The 14,248-nt window shown below is 41.7% G+C and overlaps 1 protein-coding gene and 1 long non-coding RNA gene across 2 annotated transcripts in view; one reads left to right on the top strand and one right to left on the bottom strand.

The window, feature by feature from the left end:
• Positions 1-14,248, top strand: part of LOC310989691 (protein shisa-8) — a gene marked incomplete at both ends in the record, with an annotated part of 138,972 nt that overhangs the window by 17,657 nt on the left and 107,067 nt on the right. The window lies entirely within an intron of this gene.
• Positions 12,839-14,139, bottom strand: LOC310989692. Its single transcript, XR_014595557.1, has 3 exons — positions 13,505-14,139; positions 13,144-13,248; positions 12,839-13,064 (listed from the first exon to the last, which is right to left on the bottom strand). It is a non-coding gene; the product is annotated as an uncharacterized lncRNA (long non-coding RNA).

Here is a 14,248-nt window from a genome sequence, read left to right as displayed (position 1 = left end):
GTGGATGCAAAGGCTGCAGCAAATTGAATCTTCCACTGAGTGACTGAAACACAGTTTTAAAAGTCAGATGTGCTCAAAACTTTTGCAACAAGATTGTGCTCAGGGTCAAAACTTGCCATTAGTCTGAGTGTGAGTTGTAGTGCACGCACACACACACACGCACGCACGCTCCAACATGCGCACACTCACATTTGGCAGCAGTGAAGCAGTCGATATGTGTGTTCTAATTATACTGATGTTGTATCAACGTTTCAATGTCAGCGTGACGCAACACTGACGGTGGCCAAGTGAAGCCTGTCACTGTGAGGAGCGAAAGCAAGAAAGAAAGAAAGAAAGAAAAATAAGCAAATAGATGGACAAGGGAGCAAGTGAAGAATGAGAGCGGAAAAGAGATTTTGATATCTTGCCCTTGAGCTGGAGTGAAAACAATATAATACTCCCCATGGGCGACCGTGAAATAACACAGAGTCAATGGAAAATGACAGGGGAACTGAGATTTCTCATCTCTACATGACAGCCATGATGGTCAGAATGCAACTCCCCTTACCCATCCACTCCCCCCTCTCTCCACTCATCTGTTTTTCAATCCATCACCTTCACCCCCATTTTTACACGTTTCCCTTTCCCTCCTGTTATCTTCCTCCAGCCCTGCTGCTCAATACTGGTATCTAACCCACCATTACTTGTTAATATGTCAACACTGAAGAGCTGTGATTTGATCCAGTGATATTTATATGCAGTTGTAACTGCGGACGCCCTGTGGCTGTAAGTCAGTGACCGTCTGGTTTTCAACACATTGTCTGCATGCCAGAATGAAACACTTGGACCCTTTGTGTACAGCTATGGTTGACTCTGCTGATTAGAGAGAGCATCCCTCCAACTGATCATCGACAGACTGTTGCCTTCAGGCTTGAAGGCAGGCTGCTCTAAGGGTTGCAAACAGAGATATTAAATGCACGTCCTGGCCTGAAAACATCCAGAAGGCCAACACTGAATGGCTGTTCAAGGAAACATCATCTAAAAAAAGCATGTCTGGGACATACTCAGGCTGCAGTGTGTTAAGCCATTTGAAAAGAATTGGCAAGTCGAGAGGGAAATGCTTCTCTGACTGGGGGAGGGGGGCACTAACTGTTGCAATTTGTCCACTACAGAAGTACGTACATAGTGTATACTACATGGCAGTGTACTCATATTCGAATTGAGATACAGCTTAAGACTAATTCATTTGAATAACTGGAAATACTGTAGAGAAATATCGATTGGTTGATGCCTTGCAGCAGAGGTTTTTAAAGAACTTTATCTACTTTGAAAATTATTGATAATGCCTCATGACAGAGGCAATTTCATATTAACTGATTATTATTCGATTTGGGAGATAATCTGTCAAATTTCCTCTTAACACTTTTTACACGAGGTTTGTGGATTCACTGAGTTCTGCTGTTGGCTCTAACTTCTACTTAACCTACATTGTGGCATTAGCAATTAGTAGTTCTTTTCTATGACAAAGCCATGGATGTCCAGACAACATCAGTGAATTTCTGAGGTTTAACTTTTGAAGTGAAGTTTTGAGGCTAACTGCAAAAATCAGAGGCAAAGGGTGTTGGTAAATTGGACAAATTAGCCAATACACAATTCTATTTCGTAACTTTTGCGTAACACATATTTATACCGGTCCTGCAAGTAAATCACAAAATACAATGTTCTATTAAAATAGACCTAAGTACTTCAAACTTTTGCAATCTTTGTTGTCATGGTTGATGGATGGATGATAATAACAGAGTTCACTCCAAATACTGCTGCTTTCACATGGGAATCAAACACCACTCCCCTAAGTCTTATGTGTTTTGCGGAACCATCCATCCACCCCAGTCTTTTCCTTATATACTCTATTCTACGCCACCAAACTTCTCCCTCTGCTCCTGACAGCCACTAGATATCAACTAAATGTAACTATGGGTCATTAAAACCTGCTGCACAAATTATTTTATGATCTCACTCAGTATCAGAAGAACCACTAATGTTAGGGGTGTTCAGTCAGGTTTCACAGGGGCTGTTGTGAAACAGGTACTGTGGAGTTCAGCCACTGCTCCAGGGAACAAAGTCACTTCGTGTACACTGTTCTCTCTTCCTTTGTCGTCAGTGACGGAATAAAACCATGGTTACCACCAGTCCCCATTACCCATAAACCAAGCCCTGCTTCCCACTGCTCAGCTTGCTTGTTTAACCAAGCAGGGTCCCTACACTCCTCACGAAAGTGGAGCATGAAGGCACAGAAACACGGTTACATAACACAGGACAAGAGATGAGCGAGTGAGAATGAGGGAGTTTGGGGAAAACAGAAACAGAGAGCTTCAGAGGGAGACAGAGAGCACAAAGATAAAGCAAAGAGATAGGTGGGAAAAAATGTGACAAAGAAAGAGTTGGTTAGTAAAAGTGACAGAGCGAGATGAGCTCACTGACACAAAGGAGAGAGCAGGAAAGCTGCACTGTGACAACAGACGGTGATAGGTGTGCATCAGCATAGACACACATTGCAGTTGCAAGAACATTGCGTGTTGATTTAGTCTTTATAAGACACACAGTGACAATGCTTTGTAGTGTCTAGATTTGTAGTCTAAATCTAAGATTAACATTGTTTAGTTAGTTTTTTTTGTTCATAATTATACAGGTTATGATTAATTCACACACTAAAAACTCCTGGGTCAAAAATAACCCATGTGTTAAAAAAGGGACCAACTACTTTCTGGGTTATTTAGACACCCTATTTGGGTTATTCTCTTTGACCCAACTTTTGGGTTAAGTACTTGACCCAAAGGTTAGGTTATATTGACGACAATGTTGGGTTATTTTAACCCAACATTTGTAGTGTACCCACAGCGGGATTCAATTCTTCAATCCTCTGGTTACTGATGAACACGCTCTGCACATGAGCCACTGCCACTCCAATGATGATCATGGGTTACTCACTTGACCTTATTTCAGTAAACAAAACTTTGTCTTAGATTTTATTTATCATCAGTTGCTGTTAGTGCTGCCTGACTTCATGATCGATTACCATGGCAACGAACGAAGCTTCGTCATTATTGAAATCACGATTATTTACACAATTATGTACATGACCAGCAACAACTAAGGATTTGTAGCTTGCTACGTTTTTACCTTAATTAAACAGCTTTGGAGTAATTGTGAAGGTTTAATAACTTGTAACTTGTTACTAAGGAGGCCCTAAGGCTCTCTGCCTTCCACATGCATGGCCCCTATTGCATCTCTTGACTGAAAACCAACCTTGTAAGATCAGAGCCTCCGACACGATGTCCCAGCCCTCATCTCTGCGGTGACTCGACACAAACGCGCCCCGTAACCTGTAATCTCTTGTTTATGACAGATTAAACTACACAAATATAAACGTCATAACATTGTATATGATATATTACGCAGACCTGCCAACCTGTACGCATTTTGCGTAGCAGGTACGCAATTTGACATCAAAATACGCTGGCACGCTCCGCCTCATTAAACTACTCAAAAAGCTGCAGACATCTGTGAGTGCTGTTCCTCGTATGCTTGTACGATTCTATGTTCTAAAGTACGCATATTGTTTGATCTCGTATTTCGCCAATTTTCAATCAAGTTGTCACCAGCCTTGTTGTCACTGCTCCGGTGCCACACAGATCTGCGCGTAAGCGGTGTGCTTTCGGCCAATCAGAACGCTTCATTTTCGCCGTTCCCGCCTCTGATTGGCTAGATGGGCTCCATTTTCGACTCTGATTGGCTAGAAGGGCTCTCGCCTGATTGGTTGTTTGTTTTGGTTGTGAAACGGCTGTGAAACGGCTGTGAAACGCAGGCTGTCGGCAAAGCGTGATAAGTGCCTAGATCTACTGTACCTGGACTCTCTCTACTTATCTGGCCTGTCTACACTCTACCTGGTCTTTTTACTAAACTTAACCAACTCCTTTCTTCATTGCCTAAACCTAACCAATGGCACAATTACACTTCTCACTCAAACTCAAAATGTAAACTTGGACTCTCTCTACTTATCTGGCCTGTCTAGCCTCTACCTGGTCTTTTTACTTAACTTAACCAACTCCTTTCTTCATTGCCTAAACCTAATGGCACAATTACACTTCTCTCAAACTCAAAATGTAAACTTGGAATATAAATTTAAAAACTAAATTTTTCGGAATGTGAAACCAGCGGGGATCGAACTCGGATTCACCACACCGCAGGCGAAAATGCAAACCGCTACGCCATGGCGTCTGATTACATTTAATATTTCAGTTGTGTGTATTTTAGGTTACAGTACTGTTGTGAGATGACGTCAATCGGAGGAGAATTCATCCAGCCAATCAGAGGCGGGGAAGGCGGGACTTTCCCGGACTCATCCTACGAAAAAAAATATTGCGTTTGGTGCGTGTGTGGCTGCATTGTCACTGCTGACTTCCAAGCAGCTGTTGTTGTTGATGTTTAGCGCTACCTGGAGCAACAACAACAGTCGCTGCAGCTTCTCCTGAGAGCTGGGGTCAGACGTAACGCACGTGAGACAGACACACGGACCGACCGCGCAGATGTCGCGGACATCGTTAAACTTTTCACACTAATGAAAAAAAACTACCGTTGTGTTGTGTGACGACAGATACAGAACCAGGTTTAAGGTTAGAGAGGGAGAAGGAGCGAGGTGAGTGAGTGAGGTGGGGGCAGACAGGCAGGTGAGGGTGGGATAAGGGGAGAGAGGCTGGTGAATGAGAAAGGCAGATAAGCTACAGTATTTTATTTTTGACCAAATGTTCTTGTTGTTGACTTATGGATAATGAAATAATTATTGTACTGTGCTTTTATAATACAGTGAAATTTTGATATCATGACATGCTTTACAATACTGCAATAAATGCCATGGACTTGTTATTAAGGTAGCCTAATGTCTTAATCTGATATTATGACATCCCTAGCAAAGCACAAAGAGTAGAAAAGTAGTGGAATGATATAGTTAATCTACAGTAAAATTGAACGTGGGTGAAGAAATAGAGCATTTTCTAAAAAACATCTTTTAAATTTTTCTCCGGGGGGTTGGCAGGTCTGTATTACGTTATGTACCGCTCTGTAGATTGCTTTCTCGCTGGCTTCGTTGTAAACAAATGCACATGACTGGGGAGGATGGTGAGCAAAACAGAGGAAAAGTTGTTGTTGTGCGGCCGCTTAGAGGAGACGAGCGGAGTTTCTTTCTATTTTTTCTTTTTAATTGCCCGTTCATTCGGCCTGAGCAGTGGTCAACCAAACGGCGCTGCTCTCCCTCTGCCATCTTCACTCGCGCTGATTTTTTTAACGTCGGCCGTCACCATGAGTGGACTCGTTGACTAAGTGAGTGCAGTGCAGGCTTTGGGGGCGGAATCGCACATGTGTGTGTCTTTCAGAATAAAACACCAATAGTCGTGTGATTGTTCATATCATGAATTTGTTTATAACCCAGAAATGGTATATAACCAAACAACCCAAGAATTGGGTTAAAATTAGTAGCTCTATAACCCAGAAAATATGTTACTCTCTGAAAAATAACACATAATTTTAAGGCAACACAAGTAACCCAATAATTGGGTTAAAGAAATAACCCAGGAGTTTTTAGTGTTCAGTTACATTGTCGAAACAACAAATTACATTCCTCTTAAAATGACCCGCATAAGTATTTACTAATCTGACACTTTTCTCTCAAAGACGACCCACATACAAATCTATGCTGCCTACATATATTGAATTTTCGTTAAACATAAACACACTTATATCACAAGTCCTAAATTAGGTTGTTTTTTTTAAACCCTTGTTCCCAGACTGGTATAACAGTGTTTTAGTGAGTGAGTGCAGCTTTTGAATTACTGGCTGCACTAACGCTATGGTGAGCAGGAACAACAGTGAGGAAGTAGTTTTGTTCCAACAGGCAGAGTTTGGAAAATGATAAGTGGATTTACTGAGGAGAGCCAGGGTGTGATATTACTACGCAGCACAGTGACATGGGCACTGTGTTTGGGAACAAGTGTCCTCTCCTGTAACCTCAACACTACTCTGGCCTCTCTGTGTCTTCTTACTTTTGCCTCTCTTTTGCCTCTCACTTCTTTCATACGTTGTCCATTCGTTCCCTTGGTCACTCATTCAGCATGCAGCTTGTTCCTCTTTCTTCCCATTTGGTTTGTTTATCGGCTCAGCACGTACAGACATTTACATTCTAGACGCATGTTTCCTTCTCCATACTTTTGTACAAATGAATGTGATAAATCTTAAGAGAGGACAGTCACCATATGTGCTGCATACATATTGTGGCAGGAAAGCAGAAGATGGCAAACCAGATGTTCACTGTTTAGAAACTGTAAACGATGGCACAAATGGCCACATTTCGCACTCACAAAATGTTAGCATTTTGTCCTGGCATGACAAGAATAGAAACTAGAAACTCTAATCACGTTGTAGCATTTTTTTTTTTTTTTTACTCCTCCACCAAGGAGGTTGTTTTCTCCCATGTCTGTTTGTTGGTCTGTTTGTCTATTTGTTCATTCATCAGCAGCATTGTTTGTTTTTTGGCCTTGGTGGAGGTATGCACTCTAATGATGTGAAAGTAAAGAGAAAGAGAGAAATGATGTGACAACAGAGGTCAAAGATAGATTGTGGAAATCACATGCAAGTAGGTCTACATGCATTTTCATTCTCAGCAATAATGTCTTTGTCACTGATAGTACATCTTGGTTGGTGGATTTTGTTAGTGGGTAATGTTTTACCCGTGCTAATGGCATGTTCATTTTTGTTGTTCAATCCATGACAGTTATTGAATTGCCATACGATTTTATGATCCTCTGTTGCACCATCAGCAGGTTGACATGTGTGACTGTGTAAACTTGAGTGAAGCAACGAGGAGGCATTGACATTTATTGTTCAGTGAACCGTGTTTGACCATGGAGGAGTCCCATTGGTGGAGCATATGACGTTATGTGTTGATCAGCCGTATACTGCATCACGATTAAACAATGCAATACAATAGAGTAGGCTGTTGCCTGAAGACTGTAGAGCTACTGATGGATACAAATGACCTCTACTGCAGATGTTCAAGGTAGCTAGAGATAAAGTCTTGGTGACTTTGTTGACTTTCTCTTCAGTACAATCAACCAAAATGATCTGCTCACAGGCTGCGATATTTACAGTGAAAGTTGTGTAATTTAAGCATTATGCTAATTAGCTACTGTGTAGAACCGCCAAATATGTTTGAAGACCAAATGATCTTACTTGGAGTCTCTGTACAAGAGTTGATACTCACACTCACAGTCCAACATCTTGTTTTGCAGACAGACTGCTTTCCATTTCTGACACTGAAATCACTGGGCAAAGGTAGACAACATGCTTCATCCCATCTGAACAAATATAGGCATTTCAGGAAATGTTCAATTCAGAATATCCACATGACTTATATCAAATTTTGATTATAACTATGAGAATAGGGGAATATTAGGATGTATGTATACATAGGAATGCAGATGGCTCCTCCCTGTCTGTCTTGCTCACAGTCTTGTCCCGTCATTCTTCTTTATTCTATCAATGGCTATGGAAGAAGCTTAAAAAAAGAAGATAGCTCTAGAGGCACTTTTGCCCTTTTGACAGCCCCACAAGGCTTGAGTGATGAAAAAACAAAGCAGCATCCTGCATCACACACATGAAACCCTTCACAGTGTCAGCAGGAAGAAACTGTTCCAGCATGATGGCACAGTAATATATATATATATATATATATATATATATATATATATATAGTTTTCTACCACAATTTACAGTGACATAGTGCGTCTGCCCTTCAATACACCACCCATTTGATTTTGCATGTGTTTTAAATTTAGGTGGTGGGATGCCATTCGACAAAATAATTCAGCCTCTGCGTCTGGAGACCACAGCCTTCTGCATATGTGTGTTTACTGTACTGTAATCTGTATGTGTACAGACGCGGATTTAAATATACGCACTCAACACAATAAACCACTTTCCATGGTTCACATCCCCACTGTCTGTGTGTTTATGTGTCTGTCTCCCTCCATCCATCTCAAGTGATGAGCATCCCACCAGTTTAGCTCATGCTAATATCTTCAGTCATTAAGTGGATTTATGCGCCTTCTTTTCTCTGAGAGCTATAGGAACCTTCCACAGACCACCAATCAATGCTCCTTCTCCTCACATACGTCTGCTTGACCTGTTTTCACGAGAGGGAGGGGCAAGTAACAACAAACATGTGGAGGAGTGAGCACAGCACGCTCATGCATCATTTTATAATGGCCATTTCATCATTCCAGACAAAAATATCTTGGTTTTTAAAGTAAAACTGTTAAATAGAAAATAGAAAATTTCAATAAGAATATTTTATCACTGCAATGGCCATTTCACATGAAGCCAAACAGTATGTTAACAGGGCCATACTACTGATGATGTATGGACCTTTAAGATTCACAGATCAGCCAGTGGCAAAAAAATGACCTCTGTTCATGTGAGGCCTTAGGCCACCATGCACATGTTAATATAATACATACAAACAATGCCATACATGCACATACCCCCACCCCCCATCTCAAACGTAAACACACACATTCACACACCATACTTGGCCATTGCCCATTGTCAGCATGTTTGTAGCCATATTTAGTTTGAGACAATTTCTGATATGTCACAGTATAGTAAAATTTAAATTGGCACTGCACCTCATTAGAAAAAAATACTGTTTTCATAGGTAAAACTGGTGGTGCAGTTACAAGACCTTGTGTTATTAAAATGTTTTTACATGAATATAAGATTTCTCCTACAACCAGCCACATCTGATATAATTCACTGTTCAACAATCAATCTGTTGCATTTTGTGTCGCACCATTATTTATGTTGTGTTTGATGCTGTAGTGTAATTAATCCTTGGACATATGGATGATTTTGGTGTCTGTTTTCACACCATAACCCAGTCAGGCAATGGGCTGGTTGGGGAAAGAAACACAGTATTCTTTTAAAAACAGACAAGCCTGCAGGTAACTGCGAGCTAAAGCTGCGCCTGTGCATTAACACAAAGCAATAAGCCTGTGAGAGCAGGGAGGGAGGGAGAGAGGGAGGGAGGGGTTCTGAGAAAATGCTACAAGTGTGTGTGTGCTTGTATGTATGTGTGTGTGTGTGTGTGTGCGTAAGTGAATCAGAGGGCAGTTTGTCATGTTGCTGCTCCACAGCCTTGATCCAAGCTGACAGGTGAAGCTAAGCGCAGCTAAACAGCACACGTAACAGGGAGGATGAGAGAGAGAGAGAAAGAGAGGGGAAGAGAGAGGCAGCAGAGATAAGGAGAGATGAATAGAAAAAAAGAATGGCAGATGAGGAGAGAGGGATGGACATGAAGTAAGGGTGAGAAATGGAGGGATGGGGAGATAGTCGTCAGAGTTAGAGCCATTAAAAAGAGAAACAGGCCAACTAGACGGTTAAACAAGCAGGAGGAATGATGGAAAGAGAGAGAGAGTGTGAATTTGAGCAAAAAGGAAAGCTTGGGAAAGGCAGGAATTTAGATTAACTCGTGAAAGAGATTGAGTAATTGGCATTTTATCAAAAGAGAGAACTGAGCAAGTTAATTTTTCGTACCATCACTCCATTAACCTATCCCTCCGCCTCTTTATGTGTCTCGCTTTTCCTTTTTTCTCCACTCCCGCTGTTGTTTGTCAGTGTTCACCATTCTTCACATGTGTGGGAACTGATTGAATGTTGGTGTGGATTAATTTAACATTTAAGAAACACTTAATTTGAAAACGAACCATGGTTAATCGTCAGCTGAAGGCATAAAAAGCAAAAGTGGATGAGATAGAGGGCAGATGCAGATGGACAGAAGCAGAGAAAAGATGTGCTGCAAATAGGCAGATGAGGAAAAATGTTGACAACAATCCTAAAGAGAACACCAGCTAAATAAATCTGGCTATAAAATGTTTTTTATGCCCTATGGAATATCATCTTTGAAAGTTAGTATTTTGTTAAACTGTTAAAATCTGTATCTCACCTAATATAAGGTGGGGAAAAAGAGACAAAGGAAACCTACCAAGTGTAAAGAAAGAAAGAATAGTTCGGGGGATGAATGTAGAGAGAGATCAAAAGTGAAACGTCACTATAGTGAAATGGACTAGCTCAACACTTCAGAGGGAAAATGGATATATAAAAGATGATGTGGTAGAAGACACAGGGTGTGAGAGTGAACAGGTGGGTGGTGCTGAGACAGAGGGAAAGAGAAAGGAAGAGAGGTGTGTGTGTGTGTGTGTGTGTGTGTGTGTGTGTGTGTGTGTGTGTGTGTGTGTGTGTGTGTGTGTGTGTGTGTGTGTGTGTGTGTGTGTGTGTGTGTGTGTGTGTGTGTGTGTGTGTGTGTGTGTGTGTGTGTGTGTGTGTGTGTGTGTGTGTGTGTGTATGCCGGTACAATCGTCTCATATTACGTGCGCACCTATCAACTGGACGTGTCACACCCGCGTGCTTTGACGCCTGTGCAGCAGACAGCGCCTGACGTGTAATGTAGTTTCCTCATTGACTTATAATGGCCCCCCGTTCACGCGCACGTTCACGCGTGATGGCTGCTGCACGCCTGTAATCACACTACGCGTAGTGACCACGTGTAACATTCATGCGTTTTTCAGCGAACGCACGCATTAACGCTCGCGTGAAGCTGATTGAACATTTTTGTCAGGCGCTCACGCGTACGCGGAAACGACGTGCGCAAACTGTGTCACGCGTGACAAGAAGCTGCGTACGTATGAAGCAGATTGTGCACGTCTGTCTGTCACTGTTTGACTAATGTTGTTACGCGTTCACACGTGCGTGCGGTCGCAGAATCTATTGCTGCGCAGCCGGAAGTTGATCTGCCCGGTGCGCACCACTACGTGTAACGTGACGCGTAGTGTAGTTGTTCTGTGTTCCATTTTCATCCAGTAGATGGTGCAATCGATCCAATACGCAAGCGGGGGGGGGGAGAGTTGCTCCGGGACCTGGCCGCTGTGGAGCGGTTTCCAAATATCATAATAACAAAACAATAAAAAAGTCAAAGACTTAATTTTCCACGTTATTCTGTTTTTGTTTTAAAACAGAATAACAGAAAAACAACGTTTTTTGGGGGGGGTTTTGAAACGGAAAAACGAAAGAGTTCTGTTTCTGTTTCTTTTACTTTGCTTACACATGGCCTGCAGACACAAATTAATACAAACATTTGTAAGTTAACCACGCCCCCCCCCCCCCCCCCCCCCCCCGTACGTAATCAGTTCATTGACAACTGCTGGGACAGCTGGATATGTGCTGGTTTGTGCACCTGAATAGCTGCACAGAGGCTGCAACACACTCCCGGCCGAGTTTTTTATTTATTTATTTTTTTTATACACTTTATTAATAATTATATACATACTGTAACAAAACTGTCGAGCCATCAGGAAGGTTGAAATTGAAATATGCAGAATCAGTGTCAACCATGGAGCATAAAAAGACATGACATCACTGAGCCTCCTCCTGTCCTAATATAATTATCTCATGGGTCTTTTGTGGTGGCAAAAAGTTTTCTATCCATTCAGTAATGAATGAGCCTGGCTCACAGCTGAGCAACACATATCACAAGGTGAGGAGAAGTTCTGTTTAAATACCAGAATTTTCCATCACACAACTCTTTAGGCAGAGGCCGTACAGGGCCGTTTCAAACAATCTGACTGTGCTCATAGGCAGGACTGCTGTTCTATGTAAGGCTAAGCAGTAGTACTAGTAATTTATTTGTCCCCGTAGGGAAATTGAGTTGCAGCAGATCACACACTTGACATTTCATCTAGCAAGTTTATTTCTTGATTGATGCACCTTTTCTATAACTTAACATTGGGAATTGTGTGAAAGGTTACAGAGGGACTTCTGAAATCAATGCCTGTATGGCCTCAAAATTAACTGAATTTGTCCAAATCGTAGCAGTAACCTTAATCAGTTGACTCAAAGCATGTTGTAAAATATTGACTGGGTGTGTGAGGGATTATGGTGGATCAACGCAATGGGTTGTTTAAAACAATGTCACAAACACAGGGGATCCAGTTCATCGTATTTATTGTTTAGCTGGTTGGTTTCTGATGAAAAGGAAAAGGAAAGAACAGCAAAATATTAGTCCACAACCCACACAACTCAAATATTCAGATCAATTAACAACTAAACAAAGTGTACTTAATCTTGGTAAGCATAACTCACACTTAATAAAGAGTAGACGTTAGTGGTGGCATGGCATTTAAATGACCTCATGGTTTTTGTGGCCTGGCCTGGCTTAGATTCACTTATCAATTATGCTGTTGTGACTGATCGACTGTATCCTATAATAAAAAACAAGATTTGATCCTGATGGGAGTGCTTTCTTCCAGCTGACCCAATCCACAAGGGAATGAGGTGTAACTTATAGACCCTTTCAGAGAGTATAAACAAAGACAGGTGTTACCAAGGATACTAATTAAGGCTCCATTCCATTTAGTGTACCAGAGCGTTTTCTAATGAGCCACACCTGTCTTTGTTTATACTCTCTGAAAGGGTCTATATTCTATAGCCTTCATGGTGATTGGTAGAAGACCAATGGGTTGTTTTGGACATGTTACACACTAGACAAGACTCTCCACCATCAAAATAACAATTAAGGAAACATCTGTTGATACAAATGTGTGTTGCAATTTATTAATATTCATATTAATGCTCACACTTACTGTATCTAAGCTACTAAATTTGTGTCTGCGTTTTCATTTAGCCTAAATCTAATAATAAAACTATATAACATGTCTATATAGACCCAGCTAGCAAAAGTTATGTGTAATTTAAAATATGTTTTCAATCAAAACAAGCTCTGTAAGTGCGAGGGGCTGTTTAAAACCAAGAAAGTGCTTGGAGACTGTAAAGAGCATTTAAAACAATATTTATTCACAGAAATTATAAAATGGGGTGTGGGGGGAAGGAGTCCGTAATTGTGGTAGCTTGGCAACACCGATCCTCCACGTCCACCGCTGGTCTTCCACTTGCACACTGTCCTCTGCCGGGCGCAGACTCGGAAGCTGTGAGGGAAACAAGATGGCAGTCACTGCATTTACACCCAACACGCCACTTCATTTACGTCCTAAGATTGTTACTCACATGATGGGGCAGAGTATCAACTGTTCACCGTCACCTCGGGCCAACACCACTCTCGTCGCTTGGCACCACTGCTGTCACACCATCCTCGGGCGTCGGCCTTGTACGCTGTTATGTGGGGGGAGAGACTTCAGTCACTGTACTTTTTACACACATTCACAATAACTTTCCACGGCCAGGGATCACTACTCCCACAAAGGGGGCAGAGTAGGGATGTAACGGTAATGGTAATACCATGGTATACAATGGTAGTATCACAATAACAATAGTGTCTCAATATTATTGTGGACATGTAGAGAATGAAATGACGCAAATACTGTAGATTTTAATACCATTACATCCCTAGGGCAGAGTATAAACTCACATTTCACTTAGTCCGACAGTCAATGCCCGTCTGTTGACGACAGCTGTCGCTCTCTTTTTTCTCCTTTCCCCGTGGATCTCACACTCCTCTTCCTCTGTCTGCTCGCTGCAGGTGTAACTGGGTCGGTCTTCAGGCCTTGACCACTCTGCTGTGTTCTGGTGTAGAATCAGAAACTGGCAACTCTTGTCGAACTCTGGTTTAGCCCTGTCTCAACAACACACCTGACGTGAAAAAGGACAAGCTTAGTGTATATAAAATGGTGAAAACCAGACACAACGTTACAGGCAACACTAGTTTTGTAGGCTCTCAAAACTCAGTTCTACAGGTGCTTTTCACCAGTGTGACATGTGTCTGAGTGGATCTGCTGTTAAACTATAATGTAAAAGTTCCCAATCATGATTTGGGTTTAAGGATCGCATACAGTATCTCACAGATTGAGTACACCCCTCACATTTTTGTAAATATTTATTGTATCTTTTAATGGGACAACACTGTAGACATGACACTTTCATACAATGTAAAGTAGTCAGTGTACAGCTTGTATAACAGTGTAAATTTGCTGTCCCCTCAAAATAACTCAACATACAGCTATTAATAACAGGATCACAGGAGCGCTGCTGGTGTCCCTCAAACCACCGGTGCTCTTGCAAAGGGTAACAGATCAAAAACAGAAAAAAGTGCAGGCACTCCGGTTGGTTTGAAAAAGTTAAAAACCCTTTATTTTGAGTGCCTGCACTTTTTTCT

Source organism: Trachurus trachurus (assembly GCF_905171665.1).
Source record: "Trachurus trachurus genome assembly, chromosome: 8".
NCBI classification, from domain to species: Eukaryota; Metazoa; Chordata; class Actinopteri; order Carangiformes; family Carangidae; genus Trachurus; species Trachurus trachurus.
The sequence above is the reverse complement of the archived record's forward strand: the minus strand, read 5'-3'. Positions and strand labels throughout refer to the sequence as shown.